This window comes from Schistocerca piceifrons, chromosome 6 (genome assembly GCF_021461385.2).
Source record: "Schistocerca piceifrons isolate TAMUIC-IGC-003096 chromosome 6, iqSchPice1.1, whole genome shotgun sequence".
In the NCBI taxonomy this organism is placed as follows: domain Eukaryota; kingdom Metazoa; phylum Arthropoda; class Insecta; order Orthoptera; family Acrididae; genus Schistocerca; species Schistocerca piceifrons.
In genome coordinates this window covers 437,325,914-437,343,509 of record NC_060143.1, presented here as the reverse complement: position 1 = coordinate 437,343,509, position 17,596 = coordinate 437,325,914, and positions in this window count along the sequence as shown.

Sequence of the window (17,596 nt, the reverse complement as noted above, 5' to 3'; positions counted from 1 at the left end):
AGATCTGGCCAATACCTACGCTGGCTCTAACATAGTGTACACTCGCCGTAGCGTTCAGTACAAAGTTGTATCTTTGTCACTGTGTAGAGTAGTATTTTGGTTATTATTTTCTTTTCATTGTCTTTTACTCTTATCTGGTTTTTGCCACCACAAGAATTGTTGTGCTTCTTGTTGTTCTTGCGTTTGGAAATTAGTGCATGCCAAGAAGGCGTTTTAGTTATAATAAAGTGTGTTCAACTTGATCGTTAGTTCTTTCCTGCCCACCGCAGCACACTGCAATGGTCTGACCTGTTGATGTCACATGACTAATAAATCCGTCGGGGACATTTCAGCCCTTCTAAAGCTGCACAAGTCTACTGCACGTGGTGTGCCTGTGATGTTGAAATGCCCGTCGAGCACTGCGAAGAGTGGTTGTAAAAATGCATGAATTCAGAAGAAGGAACCACACGTGAATTCAAAATTGCTACCAGTGGTCCGGCGTGCACAATGCCTATGCATAGGCAGTTAAATGAATAGGGTTCAATGGTCGACAACATATTTCTGTAGTCAGTGCTAAGCGACGTTTCAGTTGGTGTAAAAAGTCACACTACTGGATAGTGGATGACTGGAAGTAAATGATTTGGAACGAGATTTCACGCTACATCTCGTGCCAATTCAGTGGAAGGTTTTAGCACTGGTGAACGTTACGGACCATCATGTATAGTGTCAACAGTGAAGTAGGGAGGAGGTGGTGTTACTGTATGGGGGTGTTTTCCATGTTTAGGCTGTGCTCCTCCTATTGCGCTTAAGAAAACGCTAAATGAGGAAGGATTTTACAGAACTGTGTACTGCACACAATGGAGAAACAGTTCGGAGACGCTGATCGTTTGTATCAGCATGACAATGCACACTGTCATTAAGAAGCACCAGTGACGCAATGGTTTGTGCACAATAACATTCCTAAAACATACTAACTTGCCAGGAGTGCCGACGTAAACCCAATGGAACACTTTGAGATAAGTTAGAATTTCGACTTCACTCCAGACTCCGGCGTCCAATACGAGGACCTTATCTAAGTTTCGGCTGTTGAGAAAGAACGAGCTGCCATTCCTCCACGGACATTGAGACACCTCACGAAAAGTGTACCCGGGCAGAGTTGAAGCTGTCATAAAGTCGAAGGTTGGGTATACCCCATATTAATTGCCACTAATAAGTCTCCAGATACCTTTGACTCGATAGTGTACATGTAGGTCTGCTACTTAGAAACTACAGGTGTTCGATACTTTTGATCAGATGGTGTACATTTAGGTACTCTACACCCAAACTACTGTCAGATGTCAAGCGCTAATGGCACTGCTCGCTGTTGGACCCAACCAATTTGTGATTGTCACACACCGCGCAGCCCCAGCAATTGATAAACAATAAGGCCGTCCGTACAAGAAGCGACTTCATGGGAACGGAACAGGCTGGCGGTCAAAATAGGTTACTGGTTTCCGACTTATTGGCAACGCAATTCCGCACACGGCGCAACTCTGAAGCAAGAAACAGCAGAATAGTGTATGCAAGAATGGAGAAGGTTAGTGCTCAGAATGAAATTTTCACTCTGCAGCGGAGTGTGCGCTCATTTTGGAACTTCCTGGCAGATTAAAACTGTGTGCCGGACCGAGACTCGAACTCGGGACCTTTGCCTTTCGCGGGCAAGTACTCTACCAACTGAGCTACCCGAGCACGACTCACGACCCGTCCTCACAATTTTACTTCCGCCGTACCTCGTCTCCTACGTTCCAAGCACTTGGTAGAGCACTTGCCCGCGATAGGCAAAGGTCCGGAGTTCGAGTCTCGATCCGGCACACAGTTTTAATCTTCCAGGAAATTTCAAAATCAGCGCACACTCCGCTGCAGAGTGAAAATTTCCTTCTGGAAACAAACCCTAGGCTGTGGCTAAGCCATGTCTCCGCAATATCCTTTCTTCCAGTAATGCTAGTCCTGCAAGTTTAGCAAGAGAATTTATGTGAAGCTTGGAAGGTCGAAGACGAGGTACTGACGGAAGAAAAATTGTGAGGATGGTTCGTGAGTCGTGCTTGGGTAGCTCAGTTGGTAGAGCACTTGCCCGCGAAAGGCTAAGGTCCCCAGTTCGAGTCTTGGTCTGGCACACAGTTTTAATCTGCCAGGAAGTTTCGAAGTTAGTGCTGTTTGTTTCACCCGAACATCTTTTTGTTACACTCGGAATGTCGAGTACTGATTTAAGCTCAAAGAAAGATATGATACTCTACCTATTATTATTACACACACATGAAAAAACGAAGAAAATTCTGGACTAATCTTGTTCGTGATAGCTTGTTTCTAGCAGCCAGTGAGCTACGTCAGATTGGGAATTTATTGCCTTTTATAGAATCACTAGCTGTTACCCACATCTGTGCTCACGTATCAATAAAATGAAATGAAATGGGCAAATGGCTATATTGGCCACGGGACTCTGTTCAGGATGATCGACCGCTTCGTGCAAGTCTTTTTAGTGGACGCCAGTTAGGTGACTTGCGTGTCGATGATGATAAAATGATGATAAGGACAAAACGCACACACAGAGTCCCAAGTGGAAGAAATCTAACCCGGCTGCGAATCGAACTCATAACCCTGTGATCAAGGGTCAGCAATGCTAACCGAAAGCTTATAGTAGTTTTGTTACGATGAGCGATGTTGACGGTACTAAAATAAGACTTGGAGTTCTTAAAATTATTAAATAGCGTTAAACTGACGAAGAAAGAAAGTGAATGATATGTATTTCGGTTCAGCGTGAATTTTATAACATTTGCACGCGCAATAACGTCAGCTACCTTCACGCCTCTGGCTGTTACCCGCTGCCGGGCTTGCACATCATAAATAAACGCAACTTGTCTTTGACCTACTGGAAAGAGATCACATAGTCCGAAAACTGGAAAACACAATGGGAGAAGATAGCGTATGGGCAAGAATAATCAACTCAATCCTCGAATACAACTTAATCACAATATCAGACAACCTCTCTTTTTCGAACCTCATTCTGCAATCGAACGGAGTCTTACAGGGTGACCCAATGAGCCCTTTGCTGTACATTCTTGCCCCTGAAGAAGTACTCCGAATTGGAGAAAATGAAGAAGATGTACACGTATATGCATACGCTGACGACATAGCCGTAGGTTCAACAGATATACAGAAGCTGCAGAAAATCATTGAGAAAATAGACAAATGGTGCAGTGAACACAAATTGCACATAAACATAACAAAGACAGAAATGGTGATTTTCAGAAAAAGGAGGCAAAACACCCAACAATGCGGAAATCAACATCAGAGGACAAAAAATAAAAATCTCATCAGCCTTTAAATAACTTGGGGGTGACATTGCAACCAACAGCCAAATGCTTCACAAAACATACAACAGAACGTTCAGCCCAAGCAATAATAGCAATACAGGACATCAAAAACATCCGCCTACTCAGTTTAGAAACGGCCATGAAATTATTCAACGCAAAAATCTTGCCAATCCTGGCCTATGGGATGGAGGTTATATGGGACCACCTGACAGAAAAAAAATCTAGAAACGCTGGAAAAGGTAAAATCAACTTATCTAAAAAGAGCACTAGGTCTCTCAAAGACAACAAGATCTAGACTAGTGTACCTGCTAGCGAGAGAGACATTCCTGATTGAAGACATCGAACTTCGATATATGATTGCACACACCAGGGCTTCCAGAAATCAACTGAAGATCGTGGAAGACAAACGAGAAAAGGTATGGCTGGAGTTCTATGGCACCGAAGCAATGACGAACCGCTCATGGACAGCGCCAAACTTCGAACTGCGACGTGTCGTAACTAGATTTTCTTTTCACGGCTTTCATCATCTAATTTGCAAACACAAAACTTATCACGACCCAACCACAACATGTGTATTTGAACTGTGCAACGAAGCCTGTGAACGATATCACATAGAACTGTGCAGTAAAAGAGTGAAATCGATAAATGAATATGCAAAAATGTAAAATGTAAATGTAAAATGTTAAGCAAAGTAACTGTATATGCTTAGTTGGCTGCAATTTTATTAAATAAAAAAAAAAAAAACGCGACCTCACTAAAGGCCTTCCACGTTCTATATGTAAAGGCACGATGTGTCTGTCTGTCGAACAGCATTTGAATGAAGTCATTGTGAGTCTTCAAGCATCTCACGAAGCTATGAGACGCGTGACTCTCTGTAGTTAAAATGCGAACGCCTTGTGACTGATATTAGTATAGAAGTACGGATTAAACACGCTGAGGATTATATAAGTACTGTATTCATTACACCGAAGCGCATTATATAGAACAAATCAAACAATAAAAGCATGGTCACAAATACATGAAGTTCAAAGTCAAAGAGTAAACAGCTTTTTCAAATAATAATTATTGTTCCATATTTCGCGTTGTATTCTTCAAATCAGTAAAATTTTGTACTAGATACTTTTTACAGTAGCCAGTGTTATTCCTCAGCATTTAGCTCTCCGTGCCAAATTGCATAAAAATCAGTTCACCTGTTTAGTCGTGAAAAGATAAACAGTTACTTTCATATTTCTAATATTAGTATGGATTAGTAGGAATGTATACAGTATGTTGATACCATTGTGTATACAACTGAGATTTGTTGATTCTCTGTCTTTTTTTCGTCATTTTCACGATTTATTTGCACACATTAATGTAGTGTTTCAGAACGTCACGAGCCCAGCTAGTTACACAAAAGAACACTCCCAGCACGGTATACTTTTTGTAGTATGTTTACTCGCACTGGAAAAAAGGTCATCCCTGGCCGAGAGAAGTATACTAGTATCAAATAAAGGCCTTAATTTGAGGAAGAAATTTCTGATTATGTACGTTTGGATCACAGAATTGTATGTTAGTGAAACATGGACTATGGGAAAACTGTAACAGAAAAGAATCGAAGCATTTGAGCTACAGAATAATGTTAAAATTTATGTGGACTGATAAGGTAAGGACTGAGGAATAGAATCGGCAAGGAAAGGAACATGTGCAAAACACTAACAAGAAGAAAGGCCACGGTGATGGAACATCTTTTAAGACATCAGGGATTAACTTCCATGGTACTAGAGGGAGCTTTAGAGGGTAAAAACAGCAGAGGAGGACAGAGACTGGGACACACCCAACAAATAATTGAAGATGTAGATTGCATTTGCTACTCTAAGATCAAAAGGTTGGTACAGGAGAGGAATTAGTGGCGGGCCTCATCAAACCAGTCAGAAAACCGAAAAAAGTGGTAACTTTGAAACCACATTGTTAGTCGCTAGTCCGACGGAAGGCCTGCAAGCAATACTGAAAGATTGTCCTCCAAGAATGTTCGATATTTATGACTATTCAAGGTGCCATCGATAAAGGGTGGACCAACGAGTTTGTCACTAATGTTACACACCAATATTCAGATTCCACGGACGCTGAAGTTCAGCTTAGCATCACCAACGTGAGTTTTCCGTTTTCCAATAACGCATGTTGTATCGATTAATCGTACCGTGGTTCGTGAAGGTCGACTCGTCAGAGAACAATAGTTGAACAAAGAAGTTGGGGTCTCTCTCTGTTTGCCGAAGCGACCGCTGGCAAAATGTTACTCGCTCTGGGAATCATTGTCATGAAGATCCTAGTAGAGGGAGATGCAAACGGATCGTATTTTCTGCGTTTCAAAATTCTGAAAAAAGTGGTCAGCTAATTCTAGATTCACGACTTAATTGCCGAGTGCTCATATGGAGTGTATGATTCACTGCAGCTAATATCGCAGTTTCGTTATTCTCTCCAGCAACAGTTCTTCGTCGGTTCCTGTTTCATGGTTGTACAATTCCCTCGGTGGAGATCTGACAGAAAGAAGTTCGTAATCGCACCCTGTTTGGAAAACGTTGAGCATAATGGTTTACTGCCTCATCGACATCCCTGCCGCTTTCTCCATAACTAGTAACGCAGTCAGATTATGAAGGCTCGTGTTTATGAAATATAGGAAGACGTGCACTCAATGAGTTCAAGTCAAACAAGGGTCTCAATTATGCATCAGTCACGTAAAGGCTTGTGCTATTTATCAGTGTCTATGCCGTGACACATTGGGACCTACGTCATTATTTAGTAATTCCATAGATGGTGACTAGATCTGCCCCAATAACTGACGAATTTTTGGGACTAATTGACGTCCTCCTTTAAATTTAAATAATGAATGAATGAATGTTTCAAAACAACTACAAGGAACTTTAGACCACCGAGACGTTTGCCACCCACGTCTGATTTTGAGCCAATGAACTTTTCACTAGATAATACCGTTTTCGAATTCAATTGTGTTTGTTGTCGGTTACAGCGCCGTCTATCACGAAACGACGACGAAGGTGTTAAGTACAAAAGATGCGTATTTTTTATTCTATTCTATAATAAAAATTGCCTGTTCCTGTTTAAGATTACGAAGCTCCCCTAGCAGATTGGGCGGGAAGGAGTTTCTGCTTTGGTATCGCCGGATAGAGTGTTTAAAAATACTGAACACGTAGTCTTCCGTTTTTTTTTAATCCGACGCGTAGTTTTTGAGATATTTTACTGTCTCAAGATAAAAACTCACCATGTTAATAACTGTCATCGGGCTGATTCAAGGAAGAAAAATATGTTCGAATTAAAACATCCCACCAAATCATCCTCGTCAGATATGGACGAATGCTTCAGTTGAACAACGAAGAGGCAGAAAATCGGTTTGAATTTTATTGAAGGAACGAGCCAGCATTCATCTGAAACGGGTTAGGGAAACTGCCGAAAACGTAAGCCAGGAAAAGTGGATAGGGAATTGAGCCCCACATCTACCATATACGAATCCACTATCTTAACCTGGACACCACCTCGTTCAGTTGGACTGTTCGGTGATAGAGCAATATTGATTATTTGTGGAGTGAACATATCTCTGTTTACCGCTGTCGATAAAGCTGATGAATTGAGACACTGAACAAGCGACGCTTGGAATTCTGAGAAAAAAGGTTTATATTTGGCGTGAAAGAGATAAGTACGATAAACTGCTAAGCGGGCAAATTGTGCAGGTTTTGTTCATATTTTTAAGGCCTAGTTCGTAACTGGCAGCTATCTGAAGTAAAAGATGTTTGATGTTACTTGCAAAAGGACAAAGACGACTATTGCACAATGATAAAAATTATTTTAAAAGGTGGACTGCGGCTCAGATACGAACTGAGCTGTGGTGAGCTCTTACGGAAGTTTGCAGAGCCAGAAGGCGCAGTGGTTAGGCGGGAGACTCGCATTCAAGAGAACAGCTGTTCAATTTGTCGTCCAGCTATACAAATGTGGATATCCCGTGCTTTTCCCTAACTCGATTAAGCCAAATGCTTGAATCGTTCCTGTGAAGAAGCCGCGACCAATTTCCTTCCCTATTCATAGCGTGTGCTACGTCTCTAATGATCTCGTCGTAGACGGAACATTAAACTTCAATCTTCCTCTCATTCTTTCTTTGTATCAGAATCCACGCTCGTTTAATAACGGGTATCGAACTACTCATACTGCCACTGTAGATCTGCCGCGTTCTAGGCTCTTGGTTTGATGTTTTATCTTAAAAAAAAAAAAAAAAATCTGGACACGTGACAGAATAAAGTAGCTTTATTATTTGCGAAACGGTGTCTATTCGATACGAACGGCTACATAATTTTCTTCATGAAGTTCTCCTTATTTGTTTCCTCTAGCTGCAATGTCTCTCTGAACTGTGGCTTTCAAAACTTCTTCTTGTCTCCCCCACAAAACTTTGCTTTAACTTGGTAAGTATTGACAGGAAATGATTATGACATAGTTTTCATAGCACTTGGATATCATTAATAGTAGCATTTTCCCATAGAAGAGGTGTGGTATTTTGAGCACCCCCATCCACACATCTTTAATAATTGACCATAATTTTCCTCTTGGTGTAAAGCATTCTTCAGTACTTTACAGTATCCTCTCTAGGGAAATTCTGTACCGAAAGTCATCGTGTAATGTAAGGTAAATTGCACTACTGGCCATTAAAATTGCTACACCAAGACGAAATTCAGATGATAAACGGGTATTCACTGGACAAATATATTATACTAGAACTGACATGTGATTACATTTTCACGCAGTTTGGGTGCATAGATCCTGAGAAATCAGTACCCAGAACAACCACCTCTGGCCGTAATAACGGCCTTGATACGCCTTGGCATTGAGTCAAACAGAGCTTGGATGGCGCGTACATGTACAGCTGCCCACACAGCTTCAACACGATACCACAGTTCATCAAGAGTAGTGACTGGCATATTGTGACGAGCCAGTTGGCCAGACGTTTTCAATTGGTGAGAGATCTGAAGAATGTGCTGGCCAGGGCAGCAGTCGAACATTTTCTGTATCCATAAAGGCCCGTACATGACCTGCAAAATGCGGTCGTGCATTATCCTGCTGTAATGTAGTGTTTCGCAGGGATCGAATGAAGGGTAGAGCCACGGGTCGTAACACATCTGAAATGTAACGTCCACTGTACAAAGTGCCGTCAATGCGAACAAGAGGTGATCGAGACGTGTAACCAGTGGCACCCTATACCATCACGCCGGATGATACGCCAGTATGGCGATGACGAATACACGCTTCCAATGTGCGTTCACCGCGATGTCGCCAAACACGTATGCGACCATCATGATGCTGTAAACAGAACCAGGATTCATCCGAAAAATGACGTTTTGCCATTCGTGCACCCAGGTTCGTCGTTGAGTACACCATCGCAGGCGCTGCTGTCTGTGATGCAGCGTCAAGGGTAACCGATGCCATGGTATCCGAGCTGATAGACCATGCTGCTGCAAACGTCGTCGAACTGTTCGTGCACATGGTTGTTGTCTTGCAAACGTCCCGATCTGATGATTCAGGGATCGAGACGCGGCTGCACGATCCGTTACAGCCATGGGGATAAGATGCCTGTCATCTCGACTGCTAGTGATACGCTGCCGTTGGGATCCAGCACGGCGTTCCGTATTACCCTCCTGAACCCACCGATTCCATATTCTGCTAAAGTCATTGGATCTCGACCAACGCGAGCAGCAATGTTGCGATACGATAAACTGCAATCGCGATAGGTTACAATCTGACCTTTATCAAAGTCAGAAACTTGATGGTACGCATTTCTCCTCCTTACACGAGGCATCACAGCAACGTTTCACCAGGCAACGCCGGTCGACTGCTGTTTGTGTATGAGAAATCGGTTGGAAACTTTCCTCATGTCAGCACGTTGTAGGTGTCGCCACCAGCGTCAACCTTGTGTGAATGCTCTGGAAAGCTAATCATTTGCATATCACAGCATCTTCTTCCTGTCGGTTAAATTTCGCGTCTGTAGTACGTCATCTTCGTGGTGTAGCAATTTTAATGACCAGTAGGGTATTTATCAAATATGGTTGTGAATAATAGGCTCATGCAGCACTAAGCCTCCCCACATTATAATACCTGGACTACAAAACATGATCATGTTCTATAATGTTTCTGTGGGGGAGTAGCCATGTATGTGAAAAACGGCATCCCATTTGAGTCAATTGATGTTTCAAAGTACTGCACTGAAAAGGTGTTTGAATGTTGTGCATGTGTGGTTAAATTTAACGGAGCTAAACTTCTAACTGTTGTTATTTATAGATCTCCAGACTCCGATTTCACAACATTTTTGCTAAAGCTAGAGGAGGTTCTTGGTTCACTTTATAGGAAATACAAAAAGTTAGTTATATGTGGTGACTTCAATATTAATTGTATAAGTGATTGTGCAAGGAAGAGGATGCTGGTAGACCTCTTTAATTCATATAATCTTATGCAAACCGTATTCTTTCCAACGAGAGTGCAAGGGAACAGTAGAACAACCATAGACAACATTTCTGTTCATTCCTCATTACTAGAAGGGCATTCTGTTAGCAAAAAGGTGAATGGCCTTTCAGATCATGATGCACAAATTTTAAACTTTAAAAGATTTTTGTGCTGCAACACGTGTTAAATATAGTCATCAGCTGTTCAGGAAAGCTGATCCAGTTGCTGTAGAGACCTTTGTAAACCTTATAAAGGAAGGACGACGGTTCAATCCCGCGTCCGGCCATCCTGATTTAGGTTTTCCGTGATTTCCCTAAATCACTCCAGGCAAATGCCGGGATGGTTCCTCTGAAAGGGCAGGGCCGACTTCCTTCCCCATCCTTCCCTAATCCGATGAGACCGATGACCACGCTGTCTGGTCTCCTTCCCCAAACCAACCAACCAACCTTATAAAAGAACAAGTGTGGCAAGATGTTTATAGCGCTGATACAGTAGACGATAAATATAATGCTTTTCTCAAGACTTTTCTCATGCTCTTTGAAAGTTGCTTTCCGTTAGAACGTTTAAAACAGGGTACTAGCACAAACAGGCAGTCTGGGTGGCTGACTAGAGGGATAAGAATATCTTGTAGGACAAAGTGGCAATTATATCAAAACGTTAGAAACAGTCAAAATCTAAATGCAGCAGCCCATTACAAACAGTATTGTAAGGTGCTTAAAAATGTTATTAGGAAGGCAAAAAGTATGTGGTATGCAGATATAATAGCTAAGTCTCAGGATAAAATTAAAACCATATGGTCAGTCGTAAAGGAAGTTGCTGTTCTGGAGATACAGGTCGAGGATGTAGAATCAGCGCGTAGTGGGAACTTCCGTGTTACTGATAAGTCGCATATATGTACAGTATTTAATAATCACTTTCTGAATGTAGCAGGTGAACTAAATAGAAACCTAGTCCCGACAGGGAATCATATAGCGCTCTTAGAAAAAAGTGTTCCGAGACTGTTACCTGAAATGCTCCTCCTTGATACTGACAAGAGGGAGATTGAGTTAATAATTAAATCACTAAAGACCAAGAACTCTCATGGATATGACGGAGTATCTAGCAGAATACTGAAGTATTGTTCTATGTATGTTAACCCAGCTCTCAGCCATATCTGTAACTTTTCCTTTAGGAGTGGTCGGTTTCCTGACCGATTAAAGTACCCGGTAGTGAAGCCACTTTATAAAAAGGGAGACATTGATAATGTTGACAATTTTAGACCTATTTCTATGCCATCGGTGTTTGCTAAAGTTATCGAGAGGGTTGTATATACAAGGTTACTGGAGCATTTAAATTCACATAATTTGCTGTCAAATGTTCACTTTGGTTTTAGAAATTGTTTAACAACTGAAAATGCTATATTCTCTTTTCTCTGTGAGGTTTTGGACGGATTAAATAAAAGGTTGCGAACGCTAGGTGTTTTCTTTGATTTAACGAAGGCTTTTGACTGTGTTGACCACAAAATATTACTGCAGAAGTTGGACCATTATGGAGTAAGGGGAGTAGCTTACAATTCGTTCGCCTCTTACTTTAAGAACAGAAAGCAGATGGTAATTCTCCGCAATATTGAGAGTGGTAGTGATGTTCAGTCCCAATGGGGCACTGTTAAGTGGGGCGTTCCCCAAGGGTCGGTGCTGGGGCCACTGCTGTTTCTTATTTATATGAATGATATGCCTTCAATAGTATTACAGGTGATTCAAAAATATTTCTGTTTGCTGATGACACCAGCTTGATAGTGAAGGATCTTGTATGTAATATTAAACAGTAACAAATAATGTAGTTCATGAAATAAGTTCGTGGCTTGTGGAAAATAATTTGATGCTAAATCACAGTAAGACTCAGTTTTTACAGTTTCTAACTCACAATTCAACAGGAACCGATATTTTGATCAGACAGAATAGGCATATTATAAGCGAGACGGAACAGTTCAAGTTCCTAGGCGTTCGGATAGGTAAGCTGTTGTGGAAAGCCCATGTCCAGGATCTTGTTCAGAAGCTAAATGCTGCTTTATTTACCATTAGAACAGTATCTGAAATAAGTGACACTTCAACACGAAAAGTAGTCTACTTCACATATTTTCATACGCTTATGTCATATGGTATTATTTTTTGGGGTAATTCTTCTGATTCAAAAAGGGTATTTTTGGCTCAAAAACGGACTGTTCGAGCTATATGTGGTGTAAGTTCGAGAACCTCTTGTCGACCCCTATTCAAAAATCTGGGAATTCTGACATTGCCCTCACAGTATATATTTTCTTTAATGTCGTTTGTTGATAGCAATATTAGCCTATTCCCAAGAGTTAGCAGCTTTCACTCAGTTAATACTAGGAATCAAATCTGCATGTAGAATGCACTTCCTTGACTCTTGTGCAGAAAGGAGTGCAGTATTCTGCTGCCTCGATTTTCAATAAGCTACCACAAGAACTCAAAAATCTTAGCAGTAGCCCAAACTCTTTTAAGTCTAAACTGATGAGTTTCCTCATGGCTCACTCCTTCTATTCTGTCGAGGAGCTCCTGGAAGAGCTAAAAAATTAAGCAAATTCCAGTGTTACATTGTTGATTTTCTTCATTTAAATTTGCGACTTGTCACCTGAATGTGTTTTTTTATATTTCATTTTATCTGTTTCTAATATCGTGTTATAATTTCATGTATTGACTCGTTCCATTACCATCGAGACTTCTCCTTAATTTGGTCCCACGGAACAATAAATAAAAATAAATAAATAAAAACACTCATTTGGTGAGACGTGGGAGCACGTATTACACCCAGGAAATTGGCGAACATAATCTTTTTTTTGGTCCAGGTGTTATGAAGTGGGGAGGCATAATGTATCATGGGCATATTGACCTCCAAATCTTTGAACACGGCACACTCAACGGTCAGCGTTATTGTGGCTCTGTACTCCCTCATGTGCGACTTTTCAGGAGTTTATTCTGCCAGTCCTTCATTTTTGTGGATGACAGTGCGCGGCCACGGCAGTGCTTACTGCGCAGGTGGAGGAGGTCTTGGAATGACAGGGTATTCGGCGAATCTCTGGCCCATTCACCTTAAATCCTACCGAGCACGTGGAATGCGTTATCGAGGCGTATTGCAGCACGCCCACATGCGTCAACGACCATCCCGCAAATGTCAATCATTTCTTACCAACCTAGTGGCTCGCATGGGTACACGCTGCAGAACAAATATTGCCATCCGTGGTGGTCACACACTCTATTGAGAACCATGTGCTCCCTTTCGCAACGTCCAGAGGACGACCACAAATCGCAGTGACTTCAGCGTAATTATTGTCTTTGAATAAAAGAGTCATTTCTTTCCGTCTCATTTCTTTCTACACCATGCTGTAGCAGTTCATTGTATGTGCGGCCCATGTTTCATAGAGCCGTGTTAATTGGCATTGACACATCATGCGAAAGTTGCTTTCGCCCTTAAGTTTCGCACACCAGTGATTCGCTCTTGGATTACTGAAAACAGATTGTCGCTTAACTGAACAAAAAACTCTCGATTAAGTTTCTGACACTAAAATCCTGTGGAAGCGACATTTTACTCTCACTGTGTTGTCAAGTAATCAGTGAAGCTGAAAATTTTAGATTGTTTGGTCTGCTTACAAAGTTTCAAGAACCTGCTTTAAATAAGCAATCTCGGAATACGCTACAACCCTTTACTTACTGCTTCCGTAAGAATCGCCAACACGAAATTAAACTTATGTGGATATAGTTACAACGTGCGCACATGTTTTTAGATGATCATTCTTTCCGCGCTCCGTCCTGAATAGAAAGGGAAGAAGCGCTAATAACTGGTACGAGGGGTGTCCAGAAAGTAAGTTCCGATCGGTCGTGAAATGGAAACGACTATGAAAATCCGATAAAGCTTTGCACATATGTGTTGGGCAGTGTCTCTAGTATGACCCTAGATAGCATCGCGTCGCTCTTCTCATACCTGAGCTCACAGCGAGCGCGCCAAGATGTCTAGGAAATAGTGTCTCCCGCCAAGTACGAGGGCCTGGTGAGAAATTTCGCCTGAAGCTATGCAGCCAACATTACGTAACTGTAGTGCGGTTTTTTCTTCAAGACAATTCTTAGCCGCATTCTGGAGGGGTAATGAAGATGCTCCTGCATCGTTTTCATTTCGAAAGGTTTGATTACCCACAATACAGCCCGTAATTGCCTCCCTCTGAGTTTCATCTCTGCTCACTTGAACCACTGGCTATGAAGACAACATTTTGGCACAGACAACGAGCTGTAGGCCAGCGTAGAGAATTGGCGGAAAGCACTGGCGGCTGTCTTCTATGATGAGGGTATTGGAAAGTTGTTGCAACGCTACGACAAATGTCTGAGTCAGAACGGCGACTAAGTAGAGAAGTAGCTGGAAGGTGTAGCTAACTTTTACAAATGAAACATTTCTGACTTGCACTGTGATTTCTATTTCGCGATCAATCGGAACTTACTTTCTGGACAGCCCTCGTACGATGGAAAGTAGGCCACCCTCTGCCATATACGTCACAGTGACTTGCAGAGTATAGACGCAGATGCAGGTGAAGATAGACAAAAAGCTCTCGTCGAAAAATTACATTGCACAGAAACTACGTGGTGCTTCCGTAACTACTTGCAATAGCCGTATGCTTTACACCAAGAGGGAAATTATAGTCAATTATTAAAGATGTGTGGATGAGGGTGCTCAGAATACCACACCTCTTCTATGGGAAAACGGTACTACACTCCTGGAAATGGAAAAAAGAACACATTGACACCGGTGTGTCAGACCCACCATACTTGCCCCGGACACTGCGAGAGGGCTGTACAAGCAACCATCACACGCACGGCACAGCGGACACACCAGGAACCGCGGTGTTGGCCGTCGAATGGCGCTAGCTGCGCAGCATTTGTGCACCGCCGCCGTCAGTGTCAGCCAGTTTGCCGTGGCATACGGAGCTCCATCGCAGTCTTTAACACTGGTAGCATGCCGCGACAGCGTGGACGTGAACCGTATGTGCAGTTGACGGACTTTGAGCGAGGGCGTATAGTGGGCATGCGGGAGGCCGGGTGGACGTACCGCCGAATTGCTCAACACGTGGGGCGTGAGGTCTCCACAGTACATCGATGTTGTCGCCAGTGGTCGGCGGAAGGTGCACGTGCCCGTCGACCTGGGACCGGACCGCAGCGACGCACGGATGCACGCCAAGACCGTAGGATCCTACGCAGTGCCGTAGGGGACCGCACCGCCACTTCCCAGCAAATTAGGGACACTGTTGCTCCTGTGGTATCGGCGAGGACCATTCGCAACCGTCTCCATGAAGCTGGGCTACGGTCCCGCACACCGTTAGGCCGTCTTCCGCTCACGCCCCAACATCGTGCAGCCCGCCTCCAGTGGTGTCGCGACAGGCGTGAATGGAGGGACGAATGGAGACGTGTCGTCTTCAGCGATGAGAGTCGCTTCTGCCTTGGTGCCAATGATGGTCGTATGCGTGTTTGGCGCCGTGCAGGTGAGCGCCACAATCAGGACTGCATACGACCGAGGCACACAGGGCCAACACCCGGCATCATGGTGTGGGGAGCGATCTCCTACACTGGCCGTACACCACTGGTGATCGTCGAGGGGACACTGAATAGTGCACGGTACATCCAAACCGTCATCGAACCCATCGTTCTACCATTCCTAGACCGGCAAGGGAACTTGCTGTTCCAACAGGACAATGCACGTCCGCATGTATCCCGTGCCACCCAACGTGCTCTAGAAGGTGTAAGTCAACTACCCCGGCCAGCAAGATCTCCGGATCTGTCCCCCATTGAGAATGTTTCGGACTGGATGAAGCGTCGTCTCACGCGGTCTGCACGTCCAGCACGAACGCTGGTCCAACTGAGGCGCCAGGTGGAAATGGCATGCCAAGCCGTTCCACAGGACTACATCCAGCATCTCTACGATCGTCTCCATGGGAGAATAGCAGCCTGCATTGCTGCGAAAGGTGGATATACACTGTACTAGTGCCGACATTGTGCATGCTCTGTTGCCTGTGTCTATGTGCCTGTGGCTCTGTCAGTGTGATCATGTGATGTATCTGACCCCAGGAATGTGTCAATAAAGTTTCCCCTTCCTGGGACAATGAATACACGGTGTTCTTATTTCAATTTCCAGGAGTGTATTAATGAGTAATCCCTGCCTCTGGTACTGAAACGTAAAAATTTGTTTACTCTGCTTACTTTTTCTTTTTTAACACATACGATGTCATACTTATCGTCAGCTGTGTATTCTCTAAGGATATGTTTAGCCCAGAAAAGAGCAGTCAAGATGATCTGTGAAGTCACCTCGCTCGCATCGGACAGATGGTTTGTCAGGCATCTCGAAATACTAACTCTGGCATCCGTAAGAGTACTCCCTCATGGGATGTATTGATAGTAATCTGGACTCGTATGAATTAAATTTCGGGCAAAGAAATAAAAATTTCGAGGTTTGTGAATGTTCCTGAATTATGTCAGAGACGCCAAAAAATGTAGAAACTAAGTTGACTGGAATGGGGAGCGTTCTGAAAAACATTGTAAAATAGACATAAATAACAGTTAAACGTGAGTAATGGAGTGTAACCGAGATGATTCAGACGATGCTGAGGGAAATGGATCAGAAAATGAGACGATGGTAGATGAGTTTTGCTATTTGTGCAGCAAAATAACTGACGTTGCCAGAAGTAACGTCGACGTGAAATAAAGACTGGCAAAAGCAAGAAAAATATTCCATAAAAAGGTAAATTTGACCTAAAAATAGTACAAATTCATATGTCAGGAAGGATTTTCTGAGAGTATTTTTCTGGAGCGTAGTCTTATACGGAAGTGAAAAGTGTACGGTATGCAGTACAGACAAGAGGAGAATAGTAGATTTTGGAATGTAGTGTTGCGGAAGAATGCTGAAGATAGATGAGTGGATCGAGTGACTAATGAAGAGATGCTTAATCTAACTGAAGAGAAAAGAACTTTATAGCACAATTCGACTAAAGGAAGGGATAGGTTGACAGCACACACACATTTTATGAGCTGAAGAAATTGTTAAAAAATGGCTCTAAATACTATGGGACTTAACATCTGAGGTCATCAGTCCCCTAGACTTAGAACTACGTAAACCTAACTAACCTAAGGACATCACACACATCCATGCCCGAGGCAGGATTCGAATCTGCTACCGTAGCAGCAGCGTTGTTCCGGACTGAAGCGCCTAGAGCCGCTCGGTCACAGCGGCCGCCAAGAAATTGTTAATTGGCTAATGGACGGAAGGGTATGTGGGGGAGAGAGGGGGGTGAAAATTGCAGAGAAAAACCGCAGCTCGAATGCAGTAAGCGCTTGAAATGGATGTAGGGTACAGTAATTAAGCAGATACAAAAAGACTTGCGTAAGGTTGACTAGCGTGGGCACCAACATCAAACCAGTCCTCAGACTAACAACAACAGACTGATCACTTCAGGATACTCGTATGTCCAGGATGTTATCCTACCCATTCCGTCGCTCTTAAACGTCAAGAACATGTGCACCTTTGGTAAAGCAATGACCACACGACTGTGTCACGTCCTCCACGAGTTTCTCAACCGCCTGTACCAGCAACCCCGCCAGATCTGTTCTAGCCTAGAACGTCTGGGCGACGTCGAGACAGCGTTCGAGCCAGTCTGCGATACTCGTAACATTCGTTAGCGCTTTTAGTACCACTAGTTCTTGGCTGAAAACACTATTTTATTAATTTTGTTTTGAAGTGCCAGTGCCTTTCGCATGAAACCGCGGATG